This window comes from Micromys minutus (genome assembly GCF_963924665.1).
Source record: "Micromys minutus genome assembly, chromosome: 30".
Taxonomy (NCBI): domain Eukaryota; kingdom Metazoa; phylum Chordata; class Mammalia; order Rodentia; family Muridae; genus Micromys; species Micromys minutus.
The window spans coordinates 14323463-14336343 of record NC_137965.1 but is presented as its reverse complement, the minus strand read 5'-3'; the positions used below and the strand labels follow the sequence as shown (position 1 = coordinate 14336343).

At 41.2% G+C, this 12881-nt stretch overlaps 1 protein-coding gene across 7 annotated transcripts in view; it reads left to right on the top strand.

The window, feature by feature from the left end:
• Positions 1-12881, top strand: part of SYNE1 (spectrin repeat containing nuclear envelope protein 1) — a gene marked incomplete at its 5' end in the record, with an annotated part of 433140 nt that overhangs the window by 102879 nt on the left and 317380 nt on the right. The gene's annotated exons all lie outside the window — the stretch shown is intronic.

Sequence of the window (12881 nt, the reverse complement as noted above, 5' to 3'; positions counted from 1 at the left end):
TGGGACTCACCATTCCAGATGGCTAGCATCCAGCAAGGGGCAGATGGCAACAGGAGACAGGAATGGTGCTGGAACAGTAGCCAAGAGCTTCCCTCTGATCCACAACAGGAAGAGGCAGAAAACTAACAGAGAGGGATGGGCTTTTGAAATTTTCAAGTCCAGCCAATGACACACCTCCTCCAGCAAGGCCATAATCCTAATACCCAAATGGTTCCACCAGCTAGGGACCAAGTATTCAAATACCCAAGCCTATAGGGACCAACCATTTAAACCACCACAGAAACTTTTCCACTACTCCGGAGATGCATCCTCATCAGAACCTGCTCTGGTGTGCCCCTCTAAGCCTCCATCCTATGTGGTTTACACACCTCCTTCTTGGCGGTTCTCTATAATCTGTGTTTTCCTGGTCTATATGCATCCTGACACTTTCAGTACATTAATTTCCCAATAACTCTAGGATAACTTTTCTATCTGCAGCCATCATTATTCCTGTTGCTATGGGTTCTGTTTTCATAAACGAATATAAGCTTACAGATGATTCAAATTTATAGAACAGTAGGTTGACCATTGGCTCGATCCTTCACGTCCATATTTTTTCTCGAAGGATGATAAATGAAGCTTCCAGTCCTGGTGCTTTGGTTGTGCACCGGGAGTAGATACAGTTGAATGACCTGCAAGTCACGTGTGTGGTTATTCTGTGACTATTGTCAAACATTTTGTAGTGACCCAGGCTTAACTTATTAAACATGCTATTTTGGCTGACAGAGCAGTAAAGCAACCGTGTGCTCTTCACCCCCTCTATTCTGTCAGCACTTTGGTTTTAGCATATATATGAAAGCAAGCTGATACACAGAGATTTCCATATGTTGTCAAAAGACCTATTTTCTGCCAAATGTTTGATGTGCTTTTAGTCTCCCAAAGGTAATTTTTTCTAAAACTCTTAGCTGTTTTAGAAAAATCAAAGAAACAAATTCATGGTATGTTGGTCTGATGCCTCGGAGACCTTGGTTTTGGAATTCCTGGTATATAGGTAAATCCAATGCCATCTGAACTCAGTAGACACAGTGCAAGGCTAGCCCGTTAAGCAGTCTGACACTGCCACACTGTAAAGCCCACAAATGTCACCCTTATTTACCTCCATTCACACTTACGCTTTCCTGAGATATGTTCAGTACCTGCGGAATTTCAAGCACTATGAAACAGTCAACCCAGGCTTAGTGTATCTGTTGCCTTACAAACTTCTTTATATCTTCTATCGATTTCAGGGACTGTGGGTATGCATTATTGAAAGTGTGTCATGGTGTTGCTGTGGGGACACCTAAGCCTGTCCCTCTTTAACTGAAACCTGGCCCTTTTTAATACAACCTTCCTGCTGCTCCTATGCATTTTCTGCCTCTGGTCCTGGGTCACACCTGGTAACGGCTTGCTCCTCTTTGCTCCCGTGACTTTAACATTTTAGATTTCATAAATCATTGCGTTATATCATAGTGATTTGTCAGATATTCAGATTCAATTTGTCTGGAATAGTTTCTATCCTTTCACTTTCAGCCTGTGTTTGTTTAATAGACTTTGTGCTTTGGGGATTATAATTACATCATTTCCTGTTTCCCTTTCCTCCCTCCAAACCTTTCCATGTATATTCTCCTTGCTCTTTTTCAAATTCATTCCTCTTTTTTTTTAGATGTTATTTTATGTGTGAGTTTATATGTTCCTAAATATATTGACCGATTCTGCTCATTTCTTATAATGCTAATTGTATGTGTGTGTTTTCAGTGCTGACCATCTGGCATTGGATAACTCCTTGGCATGCTCTTTTCCAGGGAATACTTTTTCTCTGGCTCTCACATGCCTTAATGGCTTGTAGATCGTTGTCTAGGGTTGAAGCCTTGTAAGTTCTTCTCTTTCTAAATTAAGATCAATTTACCTAACTGCATCCCTGTTGGTGCTGGTCTGGTTCAGCTCATGTTTAGGCAGCCATACTGGTGAGACTTCATGGATATAGTTTCTCTGGCGTTTCTAGGAGACACAATCTCACAGCAAATTTCTGGTTCTTCTGGATCTTAAAGATCCCCGTGCTCCTCTTATTTTAAATGGTCCCTAAACCTAAGATGTGGGAGTTGCGTCATAGCCATATCAGTTGGGACTGGAATCCACAAGTCTGCAGTTTGATTGGTTGCAGTTTTCTCTAGTGGTCTCTACTTGTTTCAAAGAGAAGTTTCCTTAATGAGGGTAGAGAATTACTCATCTATGGTAAATATAGGATACATTTTTCAGAATGTAGTTAGGGACTATGTTGATTTAGTAAGGTGGTGGTGGTTGGTTCTCTTCCAGGTCCTTTGGTTTTACTCACCCCGGAAGGTTGGCTAGGCGTCCTATAACAGGTAAAGTATCCCTCTAATCCAGTGGTGCCTTAAGTCCAATTACAGAGCTGTCAGCTACCACCAAGGTATGTGTGCCACTACTGCACCCTTAGGGTGACAGTGACATGCTAGTCATTGTTGTGTTCATAGGCATCACACTGGGTAGGTCTGTTGATTCTCTCCCTTGGAAGTTTGTGTGGTGGCATCTGGTACCATCAAAGCTATTCCTTAGGGAGGAGGTACTCAAATTAGTTTCAGCTCAGGGGCCTCTGGACCCTGTGTCTAAAGTGCATGGTGTCTTCAACAATAGGGACTCATCTTATGCCAGTAAAGAGCAACTAGGGAAATATCAGTGGGATGTGATATCTCGGGGGTCTTTCGGACAAGTCTGACCAAGGGACTCTAAAGAGGCCTTCTCATGTTCGATGCTGGAATCTTTGTTAGTTTTCTATGGGTCTCTTGGAAAGCATTGCTAGCCAAAATTCCACTCATGCATTTCTTTGACCGCGTGGAGATAGTCAATAGTTGATAACTTATTTTTTTTTTAATCCAAAGATTAAAAATGTAAGATCCAAGACAGAATCTTTTAAATGGAGAGTTAAGACCATTTATTGCTGTAACAATGATTGAAAGCTATGAAAGCTATGTGCTAAGTTTATTTCTCTGTCTTGGAGGCTTGTAAGTTAGTGAATTAATTCCATCTGACTCTTACTTTTCATTTCTAATCTATCTATCTATCCATCCATCCATCCATCCATCCATCCATCCATCCATCTATCTATCTATCTATCTATCTATCTATCTATCTACATTTTTTTCCTATGTATTGTTCCCTTAAGTATCTTGTGCAGTTTTGACCTAGTAGTCACAGTTTCCTTTATGCATCATGAAAGATCTTTGTTTCTATTTGGAGAGTTTTGCTGGCCACAGTTACTTGCTTCAAGGTTTGAACTATCCTAATCCAGGTTCTTCTGGCTTTTAAAGTTTCTGCTGAGAGATCTGCTTCATTCTGGCAGATTGTAAGTTACTTGAAGTTTTTCTTTCAGTTTTCAGAATTTCTTATAAGTTTCATAGTCATGGGAATTTATAATAAAACTTAGGTTCTTTTCTTTTTTTTTCTATGTAGAATCTAAAGGCTTTATACGCTCAAATGTTCATCCCTCCCACCTTCATCCCCACACAGAAGACATTTTCTGCTATTGCTTCATTGAATACGTTCTCCATGTCTTTATCTATAGCTTGGTCTTTCTCTTAAACACCACACATTTATAGGCTTGGTCTTTTAGAGCTTGAATGTTGTCCATGTGGTTGCTTTTTTTCTTTTTAAATTTAATTTACTTTATCTTTTACTTATTCACTTTACATCTGCTCAGTACTCCCTCCCAGTCACCCTCTTGCACAATCCTTTCTTCCTCCCCTTCTCCTCTGAATGGGTGGGGTCCCCTGGGTATCCCCACCCTACCCTGGCACTCCAAGTCTCTGCAAGGCTAGGCACTTTCCCACTGAGGCCAGACAAGGCAGTCCAGCTACTAGAACATAGCCCAAACACAGGCAACAGCATTTGGAATACCCCTGTTCCAGTTGTTCAGGACCCACATGAAGACCAAGCTGCACATGTGCTACATATATGTTCAGGGGGCCTAGGTCCCACCCATATATGTTCTTTGGTTGGTGGTTCAGACTCTGAGAGCCCCAAGGGTCCAGGTTAGTTGACTCTGGTGGTTTTCTTGTGGAGTTCCTATTCCCTTCAGGACCCTCAATCTTTCCTCCAATTCTTCTATAAAGGTCCCCAAGCTCCATTCACTGTTTGGCTGTGGGTGTCAGCTGTTGGATGGAGCCTCTCAGAGGACAACATGTATTGCTTTTTTTGTGTTTTTGCTTTCATTGCTATCTGAGTTGACAACTCCTCAACTTGGTCGTCATTAGTAACATTCTTTCTTTTCTCTGGTTTTGCTGTTATTGATGATGCTCTTCTTAATTAATTAATTGAACTTTGTATGTTTAACATTTACTTTCATTTTTTTTTAAAAAATAGACGCCCCTTTGTTGAATTTTTTTAACCATGATTTTTAAAATTTGGATCCCTTTGGTGATCTTTGCTCATTTTTAAGCTAGACTTTTGTATTCTTTACCTGATGTTGCTGCCATTTTAACATCTTTGGGTTCCATTTTGTAGAGTTCTTAACTTTTGAAGGAATCATGTTGCTTTGCTCTTTCATATTTCTTATGTTTCTGAGTTTGCAATTTTTTCACATTTATTGTGGGGCATATCTCTATATGGGAGTCTTATCACTGAGGTACTTCTCCTCGGAGACCCAGTATCCAGTACCATCCCGAGAAAAGAATAAAAATAATGACATCAACATCACCAAATTAAAATAAACCTGAAAATAGAATAGAAATCAGCTTGAAAGCATAATTCCCCACAAGTGTGGGATCATGAGCTCCATCTCTGCCTTTCCCTTGACCAAGTGGGGAAAAGGAAAATTACAAAAGAAATACAGTCAAAACAGATTAAAGATAAAATAATACACCACTGTCAACACACAAGACAGAGTTTTCACTTCAAAGAGGATAAAAGACAGTGTGGTTTGGAGCCCGGGACATATGGATCTAGGTTACTCCAGGTTCTGTGTTCTAGTTTCGTGGCATATATATACATTTGAGTTATTAATATAAGCATTTACAAAACACATTGATGAAAATACCAGAGAAGCGAGTTCTGTCATACAGCCGCAGATGCTATATGATGACATTCTCAGCTTTTGGGCTGATAAAGATTTGGTCCTATAAAGAGGTGGCCAGGAATGACCATTCAGGGAGCTAGAAAGGGGTCCAGGCTATCCCAAGATAAGGTAGAATTAAGTTCTTGGCCCACTGCTCCCCACTCTCTCCACCCCACCAGTTCTCACCAGCACATCAGTCTTTGCAGATGCAGCTTTTTTTCTGGGAATTTCCATTCATGGCCCCTACAGAGAAGAAAATGACAGGGGTAATGGAGGATAACTATGTAACTATGAATGGATAAAAGTATATATATATATATATATATATATATATATATATATATTATATGACAGAAATCTTAGAGAAAGGAAATGGAAAAGGGGATGGGGGGGTCAAGAAAAGCAGAAAAGCCTATGAGAAAAACGAGGACAGGCCACCAAAGTATGATTGCAAATAAAGGCAAATGGAGAAATAAAGCTTACAGAATGATACAAAATACCAGAAAGAACAAAATGGAAAGAAAGCTTGTTTTATTCGTTTGTTCGTTTTTAAAGACAAAGGATTAAAGAAGCCATTTTCCAGCTCCTCTAATATTGCAACCTGCTATGTTTAGGCTTAAGCACCGTGAGTCAGCTTCAGCCTATTAGTCCATAATGTTTAGGCTGGTTCGGCATGTAGCCGGGCCAGGGTCAGTTGACATCCCAAAGTAGCATTTTCTTTAGAAACCTTTTAATCTTCTTGTACGGGGAAACTGCTGTTGGCCCAAATGACCTTCACAGCCTGTGTTTCTGGCAGGGTTCCACTCAATCCTGAAGGCCTGGAGGTTAAACATGCAGAATGCAAACTTCCGAGCATAAATAAACAGGACCATGTCTGCCCCGAGAGGGGTGTAGTATGTTGTCTATGGGTCTTAAGACTGAGATATGCCCCGTAACCACTTACTCGGAAAATCAAGCAATTATTCAGAACCCAGTCATGCTAAGCACGGAATGATCCATGTCAGCCTGGCAGACCCGGGGGTTGGGGGTGACAGTCTGCCTGCTTCAGCTTGGAGCTCTCAGCCTTCAGTGCAGTCAGGGAACAGAGCAGAAACACCCAGATCACCGAGCACTCTCCATCCCAAAGCCCCCGGGACCCATACCTCTCCTTCACTCTGTTCTCGCCTGCATTCCTCTTTATGAAAGCCTATTTTGGCATCCCCTACCCAGCCACTGTAACAGGGTGTTCCCCCAACCTCCCTCAGTTATAGCTGTTCTTTGTCTTCGGGTCTGAGAGGGTAACTCGGTTTCATCATCCCTCCAGGGAGTGGTTACATGGCTTCCCCTCTCCCCACCCCACCACACCCACACCCCCATGCTGGAATTTACGCAGCAGGCGTACTCACAGTCACACCAAGGCTCGAGATGACTGTAGGTTTCTCCTCCATTTTAGGACTCGCAATCCTGCGGGGCGTACATTGTGGCGGAGGCTTTGCCAGCTACCCCAACCCACACAGCTGGGGCTGGAGGTGCGGGCTGCTTCCTTCCTTGTCTTCCGGTTCCTCTCTGCTTTCTGCTGTCCCATGAACCCTTTCTTGATCCCCATTGTTCTTTCTCCTCTTTACCTTTTGGAATATCGCATTGTCCTGACTCTCCTTCACGGATTCCCACAAGTTTCTCTTTCTACATCTCACCTCGGAATCCCCATTTTCAGTGTTTCTTCTTCAGCAGACTCTACAATTTTCCAAAAGCACAAATTTATACTATAGTCAAGTACACTGTATGAGGCGCTCGCTCCCCTTCCCGAATCCTCGCCAGCTCTTATATGCTTCGTGTTTATGATCATACCTACACAAGCAGGCGTGTGGTCCTATCTCACTGTAGTTTGGATTTAGATTTATTATATCACTTGCTATGTTGAACCTCCTTTTCCACCATCTACAAACTATTTCTTTGTCTTCTTTGATAGATACTCAAGTCCTTTGACTATTTTTAATAGAGGCATGGTTTTCTAATTATTTCTTAAGATTGAGCTCCTCGGTACTTTACTTTTTTATATTAACCCCTCGTGATGAGTAACCTTGATTGACAACTTGGCTGGCTTGAGAAATACCTAGGATTTTAGTAAAGCATACCTTGGATGAGGTCTGCGAACACAAGTCAATGAAGTCTTAGCTCAAAGAGAAGACACTTGCTGACTGTAGGCAGCTCCATTCAAGGCATGCTTGCAGCCCAGGTAGAGGAAAAAACACAACCTATTTTCCTACCTTTTGCTCAGTCAGCCCTTGACAACTGATATGCTACAAGCTACCTGCTACACCCTCCCATGGTAAGACATGGGAGCCCCTGAAACAGCAAGCTAAAGAAACTTTTCTCCTTAACTAGTTTATATCAGACAGTTTGTCACAGGGACAAATGTCTAGTAATCCCTCTTAACTCTGTGAATAAGTTGTCTCTGAAACCCCCTTCAATCTGTTGGCTGTCTGCCCTTTCTGTGGGTGACTTTTCGCTTGACACAATCCCATTACCTCTTTCTGCATTTGTAGTCTGTGCTTTTGGGGGGGTCCTAGGAATCTCTGCCTAATGTCATAGGCCTACCTTTTTTTCCTTCCTTCCTTCCTTCCTTCCTTCCTTCCTTCCTTCCTTCCTTCCTTCTTTCTTTCCTTCCATCCTTCCTTCCTTCTTTTCTTTTTCTTTCTCTTTGTTTTAGACAGGGTCTCACTATAAGGGCATGGCTAGCCTAGAACTTGATATGTATACCATGCTAATTCCAAATGTACTGAGACAGAGATCTGCCCATTTCCGCCTCTCAAGTTCTGGGCGTAAAGTCTCTCTAGTATGATGGATTGGTTGGTTTTGGTCACTTTTGCTAAAAATCATATGACCATAGATATGTGGGGTTGTTGCTGGGCTCTCTGTCCTATTTCATGAGTGACTAAGTTCAGACAACTTTTGATTTGCTAATCATCTCTTTCCACCTCTCTTCCCTGCCACAATCAGACACGCAGAATTTCCTGTCCTCTGCTTTCTCAAATGACAGTGTAACTCCATCTGTGTGGATATGCACCTGTGTGAATATCCTGTCTGTGACTCTGTTCTCTGTGGTTGTAGGGACAGACTGTAAAGGAGCTAGAGTTCAATCCTCAGATGAGTTCAAGACACACCACACATTCAAAATTGTTCCCATTGCATCATGACACTCCAAGTACCACCGATAAATAGAAAAAAAGTTCTAAACACAAATACTACCACCCTCACAACTAAGTAGCTAACTATGTGTTTTGTAGTAATTTCACGTGAAACAGAACAAATGAAAGGACTTGAACTTAATGTGACTGTCTGACACAAAAGAAATTACGTTAGAATTTTAAATGTAACGTCGAATGTGCATGAGTTATGAGTGTGTGGAAATATCCATGAAAGGCCTCTTTCATGGTAGCCTCTCAGCCCTGGGGAACCAGAAGCAGATTGTAGGCAAGGTGGTGCCTCCAAATTAGAGGTATGACACACACCCAAGTGACTGTTGTTTATGTACTGAAAATAGATTTTAATGTTGGAGGGTAGATCAAATGCAAGTGTGCCTTTTGCTAGAGCCTTATAGGAGGTTTTGCAGAAGATATTAACCACCTCACAGAGTGAGCATTCAGTTGGATGACTCACAGGCTTCTCTGTGTGTGTCATTGACTACATAAACCATTCTGATGGGGGGGGGGAAGATAGAGCAAGACAGAGAGATGGAAAGATAGACAGAAAGACAGACACACAGGAAGACACAAAGAAACAGAGTTCACATGTGCCTGTGCCAGCCACCCACCTATCTACCTGTACCTGATAATCAAGACAAAATTACCAGCAGTGATGGGAAAGCATGAGATGTATAGGGACAGCTGGCAAAGAATATAAGGGGAAATACAGACAGTGGGAAAACTGAACAGCTCAGTAATGAGACAATAGAAACGAAACAAAGGCAGGCACATAGGTGCCAAGGCCAAGTTTAGGGTGAATCATGCAATGATCTGTTGATTGGGCCAGATTCTTTGTTACATCTTTTTCCAGGTGTCTAGAGTAACATAGTTATAAAGTAGTGTCCTTGCAATTCTGAGATCAAGTCTAAATTATTCAGAATATATGTATTAGGCACTTAACAATAAGCAAATCTGTGAAGACAGGAAAAATGGATCATTGTGAATTAAAATTCTAAGTTTTCTCGATAGCACAGAATCAGTCCCTCAAAGTGATGTAACTAGCCTGGGCTGGCATAGCAAACTTACATGAGATTCAGTAATCTGAGAACACCATGGGGATCCTGCCTTTTCCAGTATAAAAAGCAATTTTGATTTCAGAAAATGTATGGTATGTAAACCTAGAATGTTTGTTTTACTGAATTTGCCACACATGAAAAAATATTTTCTTCATTTTCTACATAGCCATTGTTTACAAGTTAGAGTTAGGTATTCTGTAAAAATGTATACTGCAAATAATTCACCTAAGAAGAAGAAATTTTTAAATAAATATTTGACATAAGAATTTATACTTATAACAGTTCTATGGTGCTGTCTATTTTTTCAGTCTAGGTTTTAGAGATTACGTTGTTTAATTTCTAGAGGTGTTTAGAGTAGCATAGTCATAAAGCAGCATAGCTGCAATTATGAGATCAATTTTAATTATTCAGAATATACGTGTTAGATAGCTAATAATAAACTAAGCTGCAAAGACAGGCAATTTGTGTGTTTGTGTCTATGTGCCTGTGGAGGCCAGAAAAGGACAGTGAATCCCTGGAACCCACCTCTTGTTTTTTAATTATACTTTTAAGGTTAACTAATGTGTATATCAGATTATATTACATTAATTATATATATTTATAAATACATTTGTATGAAATATATAAAGTATGGCTGCTATTCTTTCTATTTTTTAGACAACTTAATGCCTGGTTTTCTAGAAAGAGAGAATGTCCCTTCTTGGTGATTATGGAGGATTTAGCCATGGTTCAAAGCAATTAGTTTTACTGAATATTTAACCTAAGAATACGACATGGCTATCATCATCCTCTTCTGTAGATGGATGTGCTGCAGGCTGGGACAAAGGAACTGCCTCAGTCAAAGAAACATAATCATCTTAAGTCCCAAGCTTGAAATGTGTCCACAAAGTTGTTGCACATTTACAGCAGGAGTCATATTGTGTTGGGAAGGCCAGGCTTTGGAGTCCTACGGAACCATGAGAATGTGTTTCTCTCCTTCTTGAGACTTTCATTTCCTGAGGATGATGCCTGGTATGGTGATCAGAGGGTTCAACAACCCAAAGATGATCCTCGTATGACTGTGGCCTTGCACAACCTTCGCCTTCTCTTCCGTGGTGATCCTGTGACATCTTCTATCCTCAGCACCACTCTCTCCTTCCTCCTCTCCTTTTCGTCCTCTACCATCAGTCACTGAAACTATCCACAACTTTTTTGTCAAGCAAGGCTTCTCCATCTATCTGGACCCATGACTCCACAATGCTAGTTTCCTTTGACTCGACGGCCTTTGGTTTCATCTCATCCTTTCTCGTCATACTGTTTCAACTGAATGTTCATAGAACCTACCCAGCGGATGCATCCTCAATCCAATGTCCACATCTCTTTTTTCCTCACTAGTCTGGCAAAAATAAATAAATAAATAAAAGACCTGATTAAAAACAGTTCTTGCATAGCCTGTGCCCCCACACAGGCAGCTGATGGGGCTGGAGAACCCACACGCTCTGACAGTGACTAACCCAACTGGGCTCCCAATGCTGTGTAACAGTCATAAGGCATTCCTAACCCCAAACCCTCTCCATTTCTGGGACATCCATTTCATACCTTGTCTCCTCAGCTTTCCACACCTCCTCCCTGTCCTCACTCTTAGCTGACGACACTGCTTCCTCTTTCTCCAAGAAAAATAGAAGCAATCAGAAAAGAATATCCGCAAGCTCCCACAAATACATCAGCCCACATACTTGCATCTGTGCCCAAATACTTGCTCCTCACTTCTGTCGCTGTGGATAAACCATCTGTGCTTCCAACCAAGGCCAGCCACTCCTTTGAGCCCTAGACACTATCCTTACCTTTCCTCTGAAAGAGTTGCAGATAAGTCTTTTGTTCCATCATCTTCTACAGCTCTTTCCATTGGGTCTCCACCCCCTCGTCATAAACATGTGTGCACATGAGCTCACGCACACACACTTGCACATGCATACGTGTGCATCCCCCCCCACACACACATATTTTCCGTCTTTATTTTTACCCCGATTACCAGCTACTGTCCAAATACTCTTCTTCCATTTATACAAACAAGTTGATCAGAATTATCTATGTCTCTTTTGATTTCTAAGTCCTCTCTGGAAACTACTGTAATGACCCACTGTCATCACCACCTTTCCCAAGCCTTGTTGAAAAGAGTTGGCTTTCTCATCTATTAGCACACTCCCCTTCCTCATCCATCACTTTTTACAAAGTGCTCCCGTGTCCACAAAACTCTTCGTTCATTTGGCTTTCTGCTTTTCTTCATATACTCCTAGCTGTCTCTCTGTAGTCTTTCTTGGTTTTCAATAAAACTTTATTAAGCACCTGCATTGTACTAAGTAGTGTTCAGAGCATTTGTGATATGTCTATATACATGAAGACAGAGGAGTTCCCTGATGTTCGTTATATGCTTGTCTACTTGATGGGGTTCTTTTCTACCACTCTTCTCCACCCCAATTTCTTCCAACCCCCAACACTAGGTAGGCAAGTTTAGAGGAAAAATGGTGTTGATCTCATTTGACTACTTTCTGCTGGTAGGGTTCCTTAGGGCAAGTCTGATCTTTGTCATTAGGATATCCAATTTATTTCTCTTTGCTCACAACCACTGGCCAAACTACAGTAAAGGGAATTTGGAGTAGCAGGGACAGCAGCAGCTTCTCTGGGCTCTGGGCATTTTTATACCCTTTTCAAGAGTCCTCAGAATTCCAATTTGTAAACTATCTTCAGCTGGCAGAATCACGCTTCTGCCAGAGCACAAGACAAATCATAGTCAGTTGCTATGGACAGTCTGAAGCAGCCCCCTATACCATACCAGGAGTTAAAACAAAAACATATTCATATAACATAACTATTTTTTAAAAGAAAGAAACCAAAATCCTCACTATAAGTAGTAAATAAGTAGATAAACTTGGAGGGGCAAAAAGGACAAGGGATGTTGATGTTTTAACTTTAAATAAGAGGTCAGTGAAAACTCACTGTAATGGTGAGCCCAAAAAGGCAAGACCCCTGTGAGGTCTTTGCCCTGGCTCTCCATATGGAACTTTCTCAGGTGATATTCCTGTTTCCCTCTTCCTCATTCTCTGGGACTTCACTAGACCTCCCTCCCCCACACATGGGATCCCAGCTGTTCCTGTTGAGCTGTCTTGGTAACTGAAGGAGGCATGCTGATAATTCCCACAGCAATATAGGTTTGTCTGTTCCTATGCTGTTTTTATCAGTTCTTAATGTATTTTGAAGTTTACTATGAATATTTAATCTCTAGATTAACATGCCTCCTACTAATATAGGACCCTGATCATCAGTAAATTCATATTGGGACTACTTATGGTACTAATAGACCGCTTCAGTTAGTGTTTCCTGGTGTATTTTACACTCTACAAATTCCAGCCTCTCTATTTACTTAATGATTAGAAGGATCTCTTATAAAACTCTTCCTTTTTCTCATTTTTTTCTTCATCCATGTATAAATATGCTGTTTTATCTTTTATTTTTAACTGATTTTGTTTGTCCCTCTGATCTGGCAATCTCAGTCCTTTGTCTAACAAAGTTATGCAC